Raw genomic sequence first — 21,164 nt, 5'->3', positions numbered from 1 at the left:
GCATTCGAGAGAAAATCACGGTCTCAGTCATAGTCGAAACAACAGTGTCATACCTTCCTTCTTAGGTATTCAATTAATTCATCTCCTCAGTATTTTGGTCAGGTGCAACAGTTTGAAGCTCAGATGAGCTCATGGTGGTTTCATTCGATTTTACCATGCGAGTCATCGAAGAGCTCACTTCGCAACATTTGACCTTAAAGGAAGACATACCACAGCCCACAAACACATGGCCTTGAGAGACTCCTATATATTGACTTTAAAAAAAGCCCACCACTAATTTGAACAGTTTAAGCCACTTTAAAGAGGGACTGATTTAACTTTGATGAAAACGGAATTGCCTTTCACAATGTGTCTTTCAGTTCAGAAGTTTAACACACAGCTACCAACCGCTCAAACCAGCATGCTCAGCTGCGGGATCAGTCTCTCGTAGTGAGAGGATCGCTGCCATCATCAGTAGATTATTAAAATGCACATAGTGCTTTTTAAAGACTATAGTGCTTTTCCAAAACCTAGTGAAATGCCTACATAGACAGTTTTAAGAAATGTGTAAGGGCTGTTCCAAAAGGTAGGCAACTTATGTTTAATTTGTACTTTTTTTCCCCCTAAATTACACGTATCCTTTTCAGAGAATGCAAAAAAATGATGAGCGAGACATGATATAAAAAAATAAAAAGATAAAAAAAGTTTCAGTATTTACTATTATATTTCATACTTGTGTGTTAAGCACATGAATTTTTATTAATGCATTGCCACCTTCACTGCAAATTATATGTTCCTTTTCACTTCCAAAAACGGCTAGCTACCATTAAATTACATATAATGTCCACAACAGATTCTCACCATAACCAATAGTAGGAAAACATATACTGTTAACCATTTAACAGGTTTTTACTGTAGCATTTTTACAGTCTTTTACCATTAAATTCACAGCCATTTAAAAAAAAAAAAATTGTATATAATTGAATTGTGAGTTCAGTCGCATGTTCTTCATGGGCCCTATGTGTCCAAAATCAGTCATTTATGAGGTTTTCAGTCTTTAAGATAATCAGTCATCATCTAATTCAGTTAGGACACTGCCATAAAACACAGCTGTCAATGTAGGATGTAGACAGTAGGCAAGTTGAGAGTACCAAAAAGTTAGAAGTCAAAGTAATAAAAACTAATCCTTGAATGACAATGCTAGTTCTCCGTGTTCCACCACACATCACAGTAAACTAAACCCTGGTTTACTGAAATGCTCACGAAATGCTCCCGCCAGATCAAAGCTGCGAGTATGGTTACATCGGAGTGGGGAATTCCAATGGAGTCTTGCTGTCCACACCAGAATTACTTCACTACCCATGATCTCTAGAAGACAGTGATGAATTAAAATATATGAATAAGGATATGATACTACAGTATTTATGAATTATGCAGTGATGCTAAGCCTCTTTTGGAGAACATGATTCACAAATTCATCTTACGCAGCACAATCTGTTCTCACAGATTTAAAAAACAAAAGGACAAACAAAACCACCCTTAAACAGTCTTCATTAATATAAGTGATATTCTGAAATTCCTTGCAAAGGCTAGTTGACAAATATCCAGAATATCCACAATAACTTGCTGGTTAGAGAGTCAATGGAAGAAATCAATTAATTGAGAATTCAACTAAATGCCACATAAAACTGCATTAGGGTTTGGGATTTTAGGGAAGTTTCAAAGAGAGTGCAGGGTAAAATAAGTACTGGCCAAGCTGCTTTAGAAACATCTGCGTCTAATTACAAACTGCATCCTACCAAAGATCCTCAGCAACAAGAACAACTTCAGAGTTCAGGAATGATGTCAAATTCAGATTCTACTGGACGTCAACTTATTTAGCCTCAGCATTCCATAACGTTTTCTTCAGGAAACTTTTCCTGGAGCATTTGCGTATTGTTTTCTTAAGACGCCAAACAATAGCATCACTTAGGCATCCGTAAACCCCCAAACAAGCGAAAGCAACAAGACAAGCCCGTGAAGGGAGCGTGAGGCTTTTTATAGCAAAACAACAATATCATGTTATCGCTAATTTAAGGCCAGAAGGAGCTATCGTGACTTCAAAAGGCAATGGAACATGGAACTCAACCAGAGCCTGAATAAAAATGAGCAGAGTGTGTAAACTGGCTGAAATCCGGAACAAACAGTGAATTGGCAAACTGTGCGTGTCCAGCTGTGTGCCTTTTTTCTCTCTCTCTGCTTTCCCTCTACTCAATTAAGATATGAAACAGACAGACAGGCGGACACATGTGAGAAAGCACATGCAAAAACCAAATGACCATTAGTGTCACGACGCAGCATATGCATGTCCAGCAAGTGACTATAAACACATCCCGACATGGCTAGTAAGTGACATTGGTGATCAATGGGGAGTTTACAAGTGTGGCTTATGAGTGATTGAGCATGGTGGCCGTCTGCTACTGCAATGTCACCCAGAGCTATGTTTCCACACAAGCATGTCAGCTGTCCATTAACCACAGTGACACAGAGCTCAAGTGGCACCGAGATGACTTCTTAACACATGAAAAGAAACATCATGTTCTACTCAAGAATTTGAATATTTTATCCAGGAAAAAAAACGAAAAAAAAAAAAAATAATGTACCGAACCGTTATATTTAAGATTTTAAGTGGCATGAAAAATTAGATCATGACCCCATTCCCTTTAAGCAATAAATTAAGAATGACATAAGACAAATATATACAAAAAAAAATTAAAAAATTCTCATCATTAAATACCAGCCGTCTTTTACATTATATATGTATTTACAGTCAAACCAAAAGTTATTCAGACACCAGATATATATATATTTTTACTAGTGGGTGCAGGACACCATAGTTCATTTATGTAAGTGAGGATAGCTAAATAAAGTAAACTCTGGCATATTATACCCAAAGATTCTTCATACAGTGGAGTACCAGTAAAATTGATAAAAATTTGGGATCCAAATATTATTCAGACACTTTGACCTGACCTGGTTTTGCTTAAATGCTATCTGACATTATCAAGATGAATTTGTTCTGACACCGTTTAACTCATAAGTTCTAGTCAAATTTTATTACCATTTTAGAAACTATAGTGAATAAATAATATGTGAAATGTTGAAGGTGTCTGATTACATAACACTTTTTATCTAATATCAGCCAATTGAGAATATGGCACCAATATATTGTGCATCCCAGACCTTCAATGGACACAATGTACAGGTGAATATTTAACATCAAACCTAAAAATAAAGTCCTGAGCCGAAAAAGTACATTCAAAAGACTATGAAAAAAGCTATTATTTATGATGTAATAGCATTCTATCAATAAGTGCTCAGGTCGTCTCCTGCCTGCTGCTGAGGGGAGATGGGTAGAGATGGTCTTATGCTTGGTTGTACGCTCCAAGGGCATATGCTTTGAGTTCAGTCATTTGCAAATGCTTTAAAAGCCAATTATGCTGTTTTTTTGCTGTTGTAATTACCCATATACAATGGATGGTTCTGTGGACTAATTAATTACCATCAAGGCATTTGTTAATTCACAGTGACAGAAGACGTAGAGGGGGAAAAATATATAGAAACATTTCAGTTTAATTTGACAGATGCCATAGTGCATCTTTATATATGTAAGAATAATTTCCTTACAATGAGTAAACACCTGTGGATCACTTAAACTCAAAATAATTTAGGCAAATTCGTAACCAATTTTTGAGTGTTGTCGGTGGCTCTACCAGCTGACAGAGACACCCACGGTGTGTAAAAGATGCTTGATGAGGTGATCTCTCTGTGGAGCTGCCGTTGTGAAGTGACATTTACCTAATGCAGCTCTAAACCTCATTGCAATTAGTGGGCAGTGATAGTGATGAGGGTTGACTCACATGGGCAGCACCAGCTCCTAAACTAGTCCTCGCACACCCACGGTAGGCGCTCAAATCCAGGAAGCAGGAGCTGGAAGGCTGCTGCATGCCCCAATAAACAGACGTGTTTGCTACTTGCCCGTGCCACGTTTTTGCGCCTCGCTTCACCCCCTCCAAACACCGGGGTCGAGTCAGACAAGACTTAATGGACACTGTCTTTTCGGCTGTTGGTGACTTTTTCCGACTGCAACTGCCAGGAGACAAGCTCCATAATTACATCTGAGGCTCCAGGGAGGAGGAAAGTGTGGGGTGTCCATCTTGTTAGGGCTCAACAATGGCTCAGTTCAAATCAGTGACGTTTGGACAAAGACGCAAACGGGCCAGCACACAAGTTATGGTTTCTGCTGTTGGCAAAGCGCATGCCAGAAGCAAGAGAACCAATTAGGAGTTGACTGCAAGGGGCAACTGTGACCTGGTTTCCTTTTTCTAAAGAGCAAAATACTGACAAGTGCATTTAACCATTTATTTCTAAATAGACTGTGATGTGGCAGGATTGTACACAGCCACGGAGAGTAGCATGGTGATAACACAACAGGTGTGCAGGGAACTTTTTAAACATTACCCATGCTTCACATCTCATTCTCCATACACACATATACATGCTCATAATGCATGACCATACTCATTCGTATATTTGGCTATTTACCTATGCATGCTTATATATAGAAAAAATATATATATTATAAATATCAATTTCAAATGATTGCTGTTCTTTTGAACTTTGTATACACAGGTTAAAACAAAAAATGCATTGTTTGCACAAAAACTTTTCCAAATTGGTAATAAGACATCTTTCTTGAGCATTAAATCCGCTTCTTAGAATGATTTCTGAAGGATCATTAAACACTGAAGAGGCAGAAAATTTAATTCACCTGGAATTCAGCTTTTTTAAAAACAAATATTAAAACAACTACATTATCCGTATATTGGTACCATATTGGTTATTGGCCAAATTATTTTACTTTTTAGTATTTTTAGTTATTTAGACAAAACAGCCTAGAATCTGTTGGTTATTGGCCTTAAAATAGTTTTAAAATAAGCATTTCAGTGCAGGCAATTATTTTAATATCTGTGCATCCCTCCACCATACCATTTACATCGTAGTGTAAAACAGTATAGTTAACACTTGAATGCAGATGGTACAAACTGCGTCTTTTCCTGCCACCATTATATCATCATTGATCGCTTCAGATGTTTTTGCAATGTTTTGTAGCAGACCACAAAGTGATCTCAAGGAAATTGTGCAGTGAACTGAATTGAAACTGCCAGTGGCCTTCTGGCAAAAGGTCAAGAGGAATAAATTGAGGACGCCGTGTCTAATGGAGATGCTGTGTGAGGACATGAAGCACACTGAGAGGTGTTCTCTGTTAAAAAGGGTCTCCGAATAGAAGCTGGGAGTTTTGTGGAACATTAAAACCTGTTGTGGAACAGGATGTGAAAGGTTAATTGGTACCCTGTGTGAAAGCTGTTAACGAGTGAGCGAGTGGAACACCCAGGATGCACTGGGACATTCCAGCAGTGCCATGAGCAATAAATGAGCACAGTGAATATTTCCTTTGGCCCCGGTATCGTCCTCTCCGAAGAATGCTGGTCATGCCTGTAAGCTGGATCGTGTTAACAATGTCTCTCTGAACCTTTTCGGTTCACACTGTTGGAGCACTCACATACACACTCATGCGAACACACACAAATGCTCTTTGGGCTCTTATGGCTGGGCACCTCCTCTTGTGATTGCTCACTGGTTCCATAAGGAGTCTGAAGTGGAGTGCTGTGAGCAGACAGGGATGTGGATGTGGAAGACCAGCCAGCGTAAAGGCCTGTTTAGTCCAGAGGCCGTCATGAGCCTGGGGCAAAGCAGACATCCTAATCACCCTTCTAATGGCACACAGAGTATTTCTCATGTCTGAACTCTGCACCTCAGGCCATGTGCCACTTCCAGCCAGAACTACAATAGTCAACAGAACCACAGATCCTCCCCCGACTCAACCAAACCTTTCGTTTTCTCAACTCAGCAGTATCTGTGTTTGTGTACAGTCCACATTTCATTGGTTTGTGAATCATTTGCTGTAAACATTTAGACAGGATGCCCGCGACAATGCTGCTACATTGACTTCAAGTTAAATCCTCCATCTGACAGGAGACGGCTCAGGAGAGGCACCCTTTGCACTTTTTCCCAAACGCCCGCTACTCTCTGAAAATGTGCAGTGCTCACTCAAAAGACAGCTTGTTCAGCCAAATTACAGGTTTCTTGCACCGTGTGTCGCCATGGATGACAACACGTCATTTCAACATGCTTTGTGCCTCCTGCCACGTAGTTCTGGGCGAGTAAGGTGTTTCTCATGAGTGCCAACACTTAAGACTTTCACTCACAGTACTGTGGAAACAAACCTACTGCAGTCTTACTTGAACAGGCCTAAGCAATGATGCATACATATATATGACTTATAAATTTGTACAGTGTTATACACAGGATAACACTCATATCTCAAGGTGGTCCTAGTCTTCGACATTACTAGGTACTCTCATTTCTTCTATCCAAACTATCATCAACATAATCTCAAACCCTACAAACTCCTAAATATCTTCAGGACCAAACAGTAAGTTTTCTATATGGAGTAGTATAGGAACAGCACTCATCTGCCTACCATGTACTCCAGACCATCACTAATCAGAGGCCAGACTGCAATAATTAAGGTCAAAGAACTAGGAGATGAGTATCACAGTCTCTGCCAATCCAGGGATTTCCAAATATCTGAAGCATCAGTAACCACCCCACCTGAAATGTTTTGTAATTGACATTTTCTAAATGGAAACAAATGAAAGAAAATGTACAGAAGTCACAAAATTAAACGGGTGTTGTTGAAGCCCACAGTACAAATAGTGTGGGACTAGTTACAAGCTGAAGTAATATTAAGCCTTAGTGATTGAGTTCAATTTGAATTATGAGCAACAGTAACTGTGATGCTTGCCTAAGCTAATGTTGAAATGCAGTGAGGCTCAAAGGAGGCATCCTGACTGTGGGGCGAGGTGTCAGAATGGAGAGTACAAGCACTCGAGGTCTGAAATGAAGGCGATACATTCACTTGGACAGGGAAGCTAGCTACCTTTGGACTGGCTTGTCACATATCTCCCACCACCAACAGCCTTAAAACAGCTACCGCAGCTGCCATGACAACCGTTCTATCCCTTTCCGTCCCACCACACAACTCTCTGACACGTACCCTCCACCGGGTCACCGCAGACACACGTACAGCACTGACACCTCTGCCACAGCACATCTGAACAGAGCTTGTTTTGCTCGTCTCAGGAGGGTTACAATTGTGCATCTTTGTCTGTGCCGTTCCCTCCCTTTCCCCTCCTGCTCATCTGCCACAAACTAAATGATCCTTTCATTTCCTGCCGGGCCGCTGGGCCCTGAGGTGGCAGCCACGGTAGGATTCAGTGGCTCTGCTCCCATGTGAAGTTCACAGCTCTTCCTCTTAGCTGTTGATCCACTATCATAACAGAGCTTACCATGGCACTTCCTGTCTGGGACAGAATTGCGTGAGCTGTGCCATGTCTTGGTCTGAGAAGGACCAGGAAGCCAGGGACTGAAAGGCCCTGCATAAAAATGCACATGGGAACTTGCACACAGGTACAAAAACAAAGAAGAAATAAAAAAAGACACTGATGTAAATCATATGCCCACCTTCTGTCCGGACCTCTGAGGCCTGACTCCGGAACTGACTTAGGAAGTAACTTAATGGTTACCAAACCTTCAGGGGGACTGGGTGAACGGCGTTGGGCTAAACATGTGTTTAGAGCAGACAACATCAGCAATCACCACTTGACCCCTCAGCAAAGAAAGGGTCACAAAAAGTCCCCTCTTTTTTCAAGTGCCGAAGGAAAAAATGAGAGCAAAAATGTTTAACAAATAATATAATTAAGTGAAAGCATACGCCTGTTGTGACGGGACTGCAATCATGCTGATTCCAGTCGGAAATACACAGAGCATGGTCCAGAGGCTCCACCGGGGATTTCTCAAGCCTCAGAGGGACAAAAACACACACACACACACACTACAATACACAGTTATGCTTCAGCCAGCAGAAGTGGAATTCCTTGCATTTGTAAAGAGTTAACCGGGAAAGATTTTAAAAAGAAACTAGATGTTTACATAAGAGTTTATACATGGAATGTTCAGATTTATAAGTATACATACTTCTAGTTCTAGTTCTTCTAGTTTATAACTTGTTTATAAATGCACTAATGAGTTTGTATAAGTATGTATAGTTTACTTAATTGTAATACACAGAGCATTTATTGATTGCATTGATAACTGTATATGTTAAAGGTCCCGTTTTTCGTGCTTTTATGAAGCTTTGATTGTGTTTACAGTGTGAAATATAACGTGTTCATGTTTCGAGTGTAAAAAATACACAGTATTTTTACACAATTCACCTAGTCATAAAAACGGGCTGATGACTTCCTTGTTCTATGAAGTCCCTCCTTCAGAAATACGTAACGATTTCTGATTGTGCCAGCTGTTCCTGTGTTGTGATTCGACAGCAGCTGAGTGCACGCTGCCCTCCTTGGAAACGTGATTGGGGCTAGTTTTGGACTAGTTTTGAGAAGCAAGTGGGCAGGATTTGTTTTGAAAACCTGGCAATCCTGATCTGAACTACTGATCTGATCTACTGGAGATGTACTTATAATCACAGGAGCGTTTTTACTGACGAGATGCACATGAAAATCGCATTCGATTTTTTTGCACAGCCCTACCATCTAGTTAACAAAGCTAAACAGCGTTGCCCTTTGTGTAATAAGTTACAGAAACTGTTAAACGCACCAACTTAAATAATAAAATGCACTTACCGGTTGTGGTCCTTTCAAGAATAATCTTTGTGCGAATCCGGCATTAAACTGATTGAGATTGAGGAAGCTGTCCTCAGCAAAATGTGCTGCACATAGTTTTACATGTGGAATATAATTTTCGGGAACAGAGTTAAACATAAATTGTAACCATTGATCTCTAAGTACAGCATCCATGGGAAGGCCAAACAAAGGTGATTGGACTCCAAGATGAAAATAACAGTATTTCGACGACATGGCGACAAACACAAATGCAACTCTTCCTCGTCTCCGTCGGAGCGCAATAAGACCACGCCCCTTTTTTGTGTATTCCTGTGGGCGGAGGGTAGTCAAAAAACTGTTTAGTGACATCATTACTGCAGGAATAGAGGGATGTAGTCCAAACAGGTCGTTCGTTGTAGGCGAATTCTGTGAAAAAAATATCTCACTTGGGATTTGAACTTTGAGCTTTAGAATTTTACAGATATTATTTATACTCTAACAACAACATTACGCACTAACTAAAGTTTAAAACATGGGATCACGAAGAACGGGACCTTTAAATATAAAAATAAACTGAACTGCAAAGTTTGGGGGTACTCTTTTAAATTGGTGTTTGTGGAAATGTGTTGTGTGAGTACGAGTTGTTTAAAGAAAATAAATCAAACACAAGTGGATTCATTCTTCAAGCATCCCTCCTTTTCCTCCCCTCTCAGTTCATCTGCCATTACAGTAAGTGACCCAACACCTCTGGCTCCCCTGGGCTTATTTATAGCAAATGAATCAGAAATCTGAGAAACTATGCACCAGCATCTCCAACCGCTTAACCCCAAACAAACATCACATTACCTAATGGCAGCCTTGTTTAGACAGAACAGACAGAACTGGTAACATCAGTCTAAAGTACATGAGAGGAATCTTTCACACAAGACTTTATCAGCATTTTTCCTGTCAGCAAGGTTAAAGGCTTTAACAGTTCAATGGTTCGGCCTTAAATTCTTTGTTTCCAGACAGCAGGTTGTGGTAGATGTGTACAACTGCAGGTTTATTGTGAATGGGGGGGGGGGGGGGCAATGCGAGAAAGAGGTCTGTTGGTGCTCTAGGTGGAACAGACATAATATAGGCAGCAAGGGAGGAAAAAAGTCATTACATTTAATGTGTAACTGGTGGGAGGACAACATGCAACATCAAATACCTTCATTTCACTATGTAAGGGTCTCAGGTTTCCCAGCAGACCACATTAAAATGCCAGAGGGGTTAAAAGTGAGTCCAATTGGGTGCAAGACGGCAAAATAAAAGAATTAAGTGGTGCACTGTTTACATTTACAGAGGGGTTTGGGTGCCACAGCTCAGCATGATGGGTCTGAGCACAAACAGATCGGGGGGAGGTTTCAGTAAGGAGTGCTCTTTAAAGGCCATAGTTTAAGAGTTTTCTTCAGTACTCCCAACCTCCTGAAAACAGGCATTCGCCAAGAAAGCAGTGACACGGTTGTGTAAAAAGGGTAAGAAAGGAGGCTAATGAGAGGAAAGAGAGTTCTACACTGTGCTGCATGTTAAAAGTTAGAGGAATATTCATTCATTTGAAAGAGGCAAAAAAAAAAAAGCACCCTACATAAACATTTTCCCGGATGTAATTTTCAGTACACGGACACATTTCCCAGTGGAAATCATCAGGGAGGAGGAAATCGTTTAGTCTCCTTAAGTGCCAAATTGTATCCTGATTTTCCTGCCCCAGCTGCCTGAGCGAAGTCAGAGGTTGAATGTCAACATCTCCAACTCCTGGACTGAAAAAACAAACCAAATAAAAAATACTAAGAGACATATTCCCTGACTTTCTTTTCAATGTCGTTCAACCTCCAAAAAATTACACCAACAAAGTATACCTCTCCTGGGTGTTATACACTCATCCCTACAGTGGTACACAAAGACAAAAACAAGTGTTTATGGTGCTCCATGAACGGAATTGGGGGTGGAAGGGGAAAAACCAGAAGAACATGTGGAGCTAATTTATTAAAATGACTCAAAATGCTCGCCGGTTAATTCAAATCATGGTGTTTATTAGAATTCACAACAAAGCTTCGATGGAAATATTTCTTGGGGTCATTACAAGAATGCCTAGACCACTCAATCTCTGTCTGTGATGCACAAGAACAAACCAAGCTAAAACCTAGAACACTGCGGGCTGGATGGTGCATTGGAGTCGACGTTTTGCTGGTACGGACGGAAACCGAATCATTTACACATACTTGCAGCTTGATTCGCAACAGTTTTGACATCTTTTGCTCACGGCCCTGCAATGTTTCCTTTTTCTGATAGGCTCTGGGGCTCAGTGTTGTGTTTACTTGTACTAATTTACTGAATTATGTTCCGCTTAGCACTCAGCCTAGTTTGAGGCGACAGAGGCGTAAGGAAAGACACTTTCCGCCCATGGGCTCAGGCTTAAAGGGCTTCTCTTTCCCAAGTGATAACAATTAAGGTGCATCTCTGGCCTCTTTGACCTCGTTCCAAACCAGGATGTTTAACAAAAGCAAAACAGCACCTTGACTCTCCAGAGCCTGTAAGAAACAGCACAAGACCACTATAGCATTTTGCAAATCCGCATTAATGAGGCCTGAGACCTTCGTTGAGACATTGTTTGTATAGGAGTGGCATACACAGTCCAGGCAGAGTGTTGAAGCGAAGCTATTTCTTCAGGTGAAAAGAAAGCGTGCAGCACTGTCTCGAGGCTTCCAAATATAACTGAGGTGACTCCAACCTGCCATCCAGCCTTTCTGGCCAGGGCTATAATTAATATGACAAGTCTATCCAGAGCAGAATAAATTATCCCGTATGCCTGACCACCGCTTACATGCGAGCAGTTTGGGGGAGTTCATTGGAAACACATGTTTCTGGGAAAGACCGCATTGCGTGTTCGGTGCTCCTGAATACATTTCCGCTCCCATTTGACTGTGTTACGGCTGGCAGAATTCAATGTAACCGAATGGGTTAAGTACTGGCACAGCGGTGGCTCTAATGAGGGAAACACATTTGTTTGACCGCACCAGACGTCAATCACTCTGAAGAGACTCTTGTTGAATCCCAGGGTGAACGTCCCCATGCAGAGACAGTTTTCAACAATGGGTGTAGCTGGCAATGAGCCCTTTGTCCTAAGGAGGGATGCGTTTTGAAGACTTTTTGAATGGTGTTACATACGGGGGCGCACGGAAGGGAGAGCGGTCCATTTGCGGGGTCTGTTTCGGTGAGCCGGAGGAATACTAATGGAAGCATTTTTCATAATTTCACACAAACCCACATTCTCTAGGCCTCTGAAACAAGCGGGAGAGGGAGTGGGGAAAGCAATCCATTAAAATGATCTGGAAATGATGCTTTCCAGCCCTGGACTGAGACAATGAGGTATAAATTACTGTGATAAGATCTGGGCAAAGTTCAAATCAAGCGAGATTTTCACATCTGGTCCTGTGCTCTTGTCGTCAAATTAATGGATACTTCTGAAGCCGCGTGCACCAAGAATGTGATAACTTGTGCTTCCTGTTCTACTGATAACATTCCCAAGGGGAGAGAGAGGGAGGCACAGGGTCTTCTGAAGTGTACACAGCAGTGGACAGCAAACCTCACACGCTTTCCTTCTGTAGCTGCACAAACATACACTGACATACATGCATGTCATAAATCCACTTATATTAAGGGGGAAAAAACAGGAAGAACAAAAAGAACAGAGAAAAAGCTCACTAAGAAAACCGTCAAGACCTTTTTGATGCTCCGGAGTCGTAACTCCTGTTTGCCTAGCCTGCCAAAACAGATTGTGAATCAAATGTGCAAGGTGTGCACTTCTGCCTCGCTTACTTGCTTTGCTGATGACGCCAGTGCACCTCAGCTCAGTGAGATTGAGAAAGAATGGATGGAGGAAAAACAAGAGAAATGGAGAATGATAAATTAAAAGAATTAGCTCAGTCCAAAATAATAATAATAATAATAATAATAATAAAAGATATTTACTCACCCCCATGTTGTTTCAAACTCGTATTACTTTTCTAGGAGATATTTTGAATAATATCCTAGTTGCTTTTTGTCAGTGCAATTAAATTGAATGTGGGCCGAGGCATTCAAGCTTCAAAGAGGATTAAAAAAAGAAAAGAAAAAAAAAGAAAAGGTTGTTCATATGACTTTGCCAATCTATTCTGAGTCTTCTATTATTAATTGATAATCTAGCTGTTAAAGACTATGATCAGATTATTGAGTCCTGTGAATCTGTGAACAAATCATTCAGACAGGTTTTGAGAACTGAATCAAATAATTAATTAAAAAGATCTACATTAATACAAATATGTTCACAAACTAGACATCTGTACTAATCCCATTAACTCCCATTAACGAATGTGACAGAATGCTATGCTCAAATTAATCATAAAAAAAAGCTAAATATTTCAGCAAAACAATAATATATAATGGAATATAGTGCACAAGTCATGTACAGTATGTACTATACAGCTGAAGCACTTAAACGATACTCTAATGGTGCGATAGAAACGATAGAAATTTTTTTATTTTATTTATTTTTTTATTGTGAATGTTTTGCAGTTGTAGTAAATGAGCATGCATGAGTTCCTAGCACTGCATGTCTCTTCGGCTTCATTTAGAAGAAGCTATTGTGGAATCTGGCCCAGGCATTTCAGGCGTTCCTGACTGATTGGAAACACACAGGCGTAAATGACCAGACGTTTATTTCCAGGTGAGGAGAGAGAGAAGCAGAGGCTACTCACCTCCACGCATTCACCAGGATACCGTTTCCAGAATGGCCCGCCAGCCGGGGTTAATCTGCGGCACTAAATGAATAAACAAAGGATAGCTCTGTGGGCAGGTGAGCTCAGATCATCTTCCCACACTGAAACTCATCTGCACAGGAAATGACCCGCAGCACCTCACCTCCACACCTGGAGAGAGGAGGGGCTGTCCTGGAGATTCGGACCATGTCACATTACCTCACCTCCAGAAGAGGAACTCACCTCTCACATCTGTCAACAGCTCTTCAGTCATCCTTCAACAGCAGCTCATTCCACACACACGAAAACAACATGCCCACTCAAAAGGATCAGAATGAGGTCACTACCAGATCAGCCATTGGGAGGCCACTAAAACCATCCATTCTATTATAGAGACTACAAAAAAATAATACAAAACATAATTATATTATTATCATGTAAAGTGAAAAACATACAAGGAACTATTGACTACAGGCAACAACAAAAAAATGATTCTGGCGATTTCAACTTTCACTTCCTTAATAGCGCCATTAACAATTTTTTTATACTTTTAAGTAGTACTTTAAAAACAAATTCCATTGCCAAACAATAAGATAAGTTTACAAATACATTTAAGTTTTATACATGTAAAGACAAACTAGTTTTAGAGATTCACTTGAGTAAAAAAAAAATAAAAAATAAAAAGAAATCTGATTATTACACTAAGGAGAAATGCAACATAACAGTGACTGATTCACTAAAAAGAACCAACTTATAAAAATAATTTTATTCAAGACTTTGGATGCATTTGATTCACTAAAAAAACTCATTACAAATGATTTGTTTGGGAATCAGACTACACTAGCTGCTTCATTTAAAACAAACACACACACAAATAATATGGAACTGTAATGCGGTCAATAGAGGTGAAACTTCATATGTGCGCAGTTACCGAAAAGTAACAGCTCTGAATGTCTTCCAACCAAGAATTCAACAGCACCACTCTAAAAAACAAACATTAACTGTGACACACACTCGCTCACACGACAATCGAAAGGACACCAAACAAATGCAACAGACTTGCTGTCTCCCGAGCGGCGGGGAAGAGGCGGGGTTTGATGGAATGCTTTCTCATTTTTCATCCTCTATTCATTTTTAACAGCTCTTTCTACATGCCGCTCTCCGCTCGCCGTAATGACTCAATGAAGCAGCGTACATCAGGCGCCGACTCTGAGGTGTAAAAAATACCATCGCAGCTGCCCGATCAATACATTATGGAGTGAGAGTGCATGCTGGGGAAGATAATGCCGCCTCGTGCGGAGACGCTGTCAGACTCCATTAGCGTCTGGAGGGCTGTGCTGGGAGCGGCGGGCATATGTTGAGTCGCCGAGGCCCACACTTCGGTGCAGAGAGCTTTTGTTCTTAGCTTTTAATTGTGACCCCACCTTGGAGGGGGCCCGTCACTCTGTCACCCCCGTCAGAGTTTTCTTGTATGCTCGGATGTGGCAGGCTGGGACAGCGGGCCCAAACTAAGAGCTGTGCTTTTCTGCGGCAGTCAGGAGCATACAGACAGGCACACACACACACACATAACAACAAAAATACACAGTGGGGAAGATAGACAGAACACACTGTGCCTGAAGCAAGTATGTACTTTCACAGGATGAGACCTAACTGCTGAGAGAGGAATGGGGGGCATTTCAGCAGCATGAGACGAGTATGTGCGAATCTACTAGTGATGTGCAAAACTAGATTTTCAATTGACTAGTCGGCTGGGTGACTGAACAACTGTCCGAATAATCTCTAGGAAGCCCTGAATAATCAATAATCTGAATAATCAATAATTCAGTGCACCTGACCCCTAACAGACACGATTCTTATGGTGCAGTTATAGGGAATAAGACACAATTTAGCATTTTGTAAAAGTATTTAAAAAAAATGTTAATATTGTGTAAAATGGAGCGAGATGCCAAAGGCTGTCAAATTGGGGATGCACACACATAAAAATTATGGAAGATAGAGATGGGTCGATTATGATTGTAATGCTATGGCTGAAAACCAGTTTATGAACTATAAAATAAAATAAATTTTGTCTAAATAATGATTAAAAAAAAAAAAAAAACACTTAAAAGCTCAAATCAATTTTGTTAATACATTAAAAAATATGGGAATTTAGGCATCACAACATTATAAATGTACAATGTGAAAAGTGCATATTCATTTTTTCTAGCATCGAATAAAATAAATAAAATGAAATTTTATAAAATCAAATGTCTAAATAAACTAAAACAATATACCAACATTATAATATATAGTGTAAAAAAAGATATTCATTTTGAGTTTTTCTAAAGATTAAGTGTCACTAAATTAGTGCTTTTAAAAATGAACGTTAAGTAAGCTTTATATAACAGTAAAAAATATTTAAATTTAACATCCCTTAACTGCTGAAAAACATCCAATAGTGACTGATTTTGATAAACAATAACGATAATAAAAAATCTCTTATATTGGAAGATTTTATATGTAACTGATATTGTACAGAAATAAAAGAATGCTGTGAATTCTTAATTTAAAGTTGCAACTTTTCCAAAAGGGTTTTACAGTTCTAAAGCACAGCACTTTAGCTAAAAAAAATAACTTGTAATAAAAATACATTTTGTAAAAATCTAGGAAAATGAATGGTCAACTAGTCGATCCTTGTGACCAAATCATTAGAATCGATATCCTGCTGAGAGCAGGCAATATACTCATGTCAAAGTGAGAAGGGTCTACAACTCGCCCACTGCTGTTTGCCATCATGACTGCAAGGATCTTAACAGCACATGGAGTGCCAACGCCTGCACATGTCCTTCCTGTCACCTCATCGCACTCCAACATCTAACCCCACTCAACCAGATGTGCTCAATTATGCCCCAAAACACTCAAACAAGCCCACATACGACAACCCGGCTCCTCCAATGACCACAGAGAGTTTTCAAGCAGACACAAAAGTGTTGGAAAGTATCCAAAAAACTGACCCTAATATCACAATTTTACAACAGAATTGCTTAGAACTGTATGAATGATGAGGAGGGGATTCATATGTTGAGTGTACGAGTGTGCTGGAGTGGCTTGCAATGCTGCAGAGGTGAAAGCTTCGAGTGAGTACACAGCAGATGCCTGACACATTGCTGTCCATTCAGTCGCTTTAAAGAGCAGCTGCTCTCGCCCCTGGCACTACAAACACACACACACACACACACACTGTCCTCAGTTCACAAATACTGTATGGAGGTGTTCTGAATGTTCTTTTTCATGTTGCTTCGTGGTTGCTAGTATTCTCTGGTTGGCTGAAAACTGACCCATCATACCAACCCACTGCTAAACAACTATTATCCACAGACACATAAAAACTTATAATACAAAAACTAGGACATAACATAGCAAAATGTGCTCAAATACCATGTGCTCAAATCATTTTGTTTTCTTGAATTCAGGAAGACAAGAATGCGCCACATACACCAAAAAGTCGGGGCTCTAGAGTGCGACCTAATTTCTCAATGCTGTGACAAAATCAGAGGTTGCATGTTTAAATGTGCATCCCTTCATTCAGACACAGTGGAAGATCTGACAAGAAACAGTGTAGAGGGGTCAAGTCTGGAAGAGAGAGAGAGAGAGAGAGAGAGAGAGAGAGAGAGAGAGAGAGAGAGAGAGAGAGAGAGAGAGAGAGAGAGAGAGAGAGAGAGAGAGACTTTCTTGGCTCAATAAAGAATGCAAACGTGAACAGCACAAATTCAAAATAATAAACTAAAAAATATTTTTACGGTTTTGTATGATTGTACAATTTTTTTTTCTATGGTTAGAGCATGATATCTTAATAATTGCTGTTTATATATATATATATATATATATATATATATATATATATATATATATATATATATATATATATATATATATATATATATATTATTTTACACCCCCCCTCCAAAAATAAATAAATAATATATATATATATATATATATATATATATATATATATATATATATATATATATATAATCTTTTTTTTTTCTTAACTCTTAACTCTTGTTTTACATACAACTAAAATCACATTTACAATTAATATAAAAACTAAAACAATTATAATAATACTGACACCTTGCTTTTGGTCCCTTGTTTTGCTGTTGTTTTTTACTGATGCTGTGGCAGTATCATATATATATATACAGTCAAGACAACAGAGTACTTGGAAAAAAAGGGAACTTTACAAAGAAATCAGGAAAAATGGAAAGAAAAAGGAGGAGAGAAACAAGAGGGAAAGATATGCCAGTATGAGATAAGGCCGTTGGGCCTCTGATCTTCAGACAGTAGGTCGATGATAAGAATGCCATCTTTCACAGTCAGATCAGCCAATCTGGCCAGGCGTCCATGGCAGCTTCTGTATTGTGGTGGGGGCTTCCAGGTCAGGGGCAGAAGAATGGAGTCAGTGAGTGTGGCAGAGAGGGGGCCTGGGGCAGGTGGCGAGTCGCTATTGAAAGAGACAGGCAAGGGCGGCAAGGAGAGTGCTGGGTCACGGGAACGGCTCCCCAATCTATAGGCGGCTCAAAAACACCTCTCATTGTTTGGGGAGATCATGTGATCAGGATCTTTCTGTCTTGAATGTGCACAGTATCTCTGACAACAAGCCACCTTTATGCCCATCCTGGTAATTACAAACCATGGGTGAGGATCCATTACTGCTGGACACAGGTAGAGTCCAGGTGCCCGGTCTATGAGCGCTCAGTCATGCTGGGAGAGGAAACCTGGGGAGCGGTCAGGCCTGTCCCACTGGCCCGAAGGCATAACCAGCACAGAAGAGCAGTAAAACACAGAGATGGCTTTGTCTTGCCATTCTCACACACACATTCCCTCCGTACCTGAGTCGAGGGCTGTGTGAGAGTGGTAGATATAACACATGGCACACACTGCTGGTGATAAGTATCGGTGAGATTTACAGTCACAATGTGATAACAGCAATCAGCACTGACCACCGACATGAATGCACTAATGCAACAAATGTAAATATGTGGTACTAATAACAAACTGAAGGCAATTAAATAATACATAATATAATTATTACAATTAAAAGTTCCACCAGGCCACCGTTTCAATCGCACCCAGCACAGAAATATGTCCAAATCCAAGTCCAAATGCATTCAGTTACTGGTATATTTAGGTGCCAACATAAGGAAAATATTTTATTAGCAAGTTTAGGGTGACCAAACGTGCCATTTTCCCAGGGCACATCCTGGCCAGGATTTCTATATTGCCTAAAATATCCAGGTCTTGGCTTTGGTTTCATTTTCATACTTAATGAAGGTAATGATCGTTTGACCAATAACATTCAGACACTGTACGTAATCGACCAATCGTGGTGCGTGAAAAGGTGGGGTCTACAGAGAACAGTAAAAGCGATGCAAATACATGTACATATAGTGTTCGACTTGAAGCAGCACTGAGCATACAGATTTGTGGTTGACATCAAAGTACAATTGGTCTGCGGAACGCAAACAAAGCCAAAATGTGGATATTTTAGGCAATATAGAATCCTGGCCAGAACATGTCCTGGGAAAATGACATGTTTGGTCACCCTAAGTAAATTGAAGAAAAGTTGGTGACTTTTCTTACTTCATACGCAAAAAAAAAGTGTAAATTCTTACAAAATCTGATTTCTTGATGATTTGATATTTATAATAATGATTTTATAACTTCAAAATATAGATAAAAGGTAGAAATTTTATATATTATAATTTTAATATTTTATTATTATTATTAATTCATTTGTTCTGGAGGAAAACAATAACCAATTTAGGCATCTAAAATACATGCATAATGGTAAATTCTAGACTAAGGAAAAAGTATGATAGTGATAACTGATAAATGGTATATCGTTTTCAGTTAAAACTACGTAGTTACATTTGTACTCATAAATCCATACCCCACCATAACGACAATATACTGTACACTCAAACAGATGAGCACCAACAAAACACGCGTCATCGCCCCTGACACAACACAAGACACACTTGCATCTATCAGTCAAGTTTCTTCCAGAACGTGACAGCAAACTCACAACACACCAGCATCTTTCGTGCACTGTCGCCCGCTCATCTTCCGATCTCCGACAGGCCCCTGCCACCCCGCCACGCCACACACATAACAACCGGGCCAGGAAGGAAAAGTGCTCTCGCCGAACAAATGACGGGGTGTTTCTGCTACTGAGTCATAACAACATACAATCAAAAGAGGCTTGTATTCCTGCACCCTTCATGGTTCAAATAGATAAAGCGCCTCCTGTCTTCTCTGGCACAATGCGCTGTGTAGTCTAGCAGTGCCAGGGTGACGCTCCAGGGACCAGATATGAGTATCGATAATGCTGGCTGCATCTCCAATTGATTTTGGGAAGCTGAGACAGTGGCTGTGAGATTTTTTCCTTTTTCCTGATACGCTGTGTCAAGCAGACAGGCGCTGCTTATGATGGGTTTAATGTCAGAACACACATCCGGCAGAAATGGCCACATGGAGCTAGCTCCCTTAGGGGTGGTATATCACACAAAGGACACCACATAAACACACACAGCACAGTAACATTAATATACAACAGCCAGGAGGCTGTGATACCTTCATGTGATCTTTCTGAAGCACTTACTTACTTTACAATGTAAAGACCACTGATCTGTTGCAAAACCTAGTGGGCTGCTTTGCCGTCTACATCTGGTCAAATAAAGCTTTAAGCACACACAAAGACACACAGCATATTCAAGAATGTGTGTATATTCACATATTCAGCATAATCAAACTAATTTAATTATTATATTTAAAATATGATTTAATTACATCTTTCAAGTATTTAATGAATAAAAACTTTTTATACAAATCAACACTTGATCACAGAGGGACTGTCGCAATGCATCCTGGGACTGACTTCTCCACACTGGATACATGTAATGCTGACTTAGAATGTGACCAGACTAAAAGTTATAATAATAAAAATTAAATAAGAAAATATTTTAAGACATTTTATTTTATTCGACAAATTTGTAAATAACTTCGTTTCTTAAAGAAACCACATCCACATGTTTCTTAGTTAGTTAATAATTGTATAATAAAAAATGAATAAAATGCACACTTTTGTTATAAATACAAATACAAATATAAAATTAATATACAAATGAATTGATGACTAATTATTAATTCTTTATTTTCTTCGTTAGATAATTATTAATTATTCAACATTTTTGTCAACACCAAGTTCGGGGGAAATTTTGGGGGCATCTGAAATAACCATTGCTGGCCTTAAGGGAGTAAAGTTGTCTTAAAAATGCCTACTTGGTGTCTACATGGACTCACTAGTTAGAATGCATGTCAATGCAAGCAGACATAAAAGTTGGCAAATGGGTGAGACAGCCTAAACCAGGCATAAACAGAAAACAAGACAGAGACACTGTCCTACAGGACAGCATCAGATCCTCCAGGACAGCCTGGACTGGAGAGACACATTGCGGTAGAGGAGGTGCTTATGCGCTCTGCGGGATAAACAGGGCTGTGCAGTCTTTTGAAGGCACAAAGACAAAGCGATGAGCACTGATAAGAGGCGGCGCCACACTGCTTGAAGCCCTGAGAGCTGAGCAATCACACAGACTGATAAGCATCGGCC

General features: G+C 39.9%; 1 protein-coding gene across 9 annotated transcripts in view; it reads right to left on the bottom strand.

Annotated features, from left to right (window-relative positions):
- Positions 1-21,164, bottom strand: part of bcas3 (BCAS3 microtubule associated cell migration factor) — a 234,816-nt gene that overhangs the window by 119,492 nt on the left and 94,160 nt on the right. The window lies entirely within an intron of this gene.

This window comes from Carassius auratus, chromosome 40 (assembly GCF_003368295.1).
Source record: "Carassius auratus strain Wakin chromosome 40, ASM336829v1, whole genome shotgun sequence".
Lineage (NCBI taxonomy): Eukaryota > Metazoa > Chordata > Actinopteri > Cypriniformes > Cyprinidae > Carassius > Carassius auratus.
This window is presented reverse-complemented; position numbering and strand designations above follow the sequence as displayed.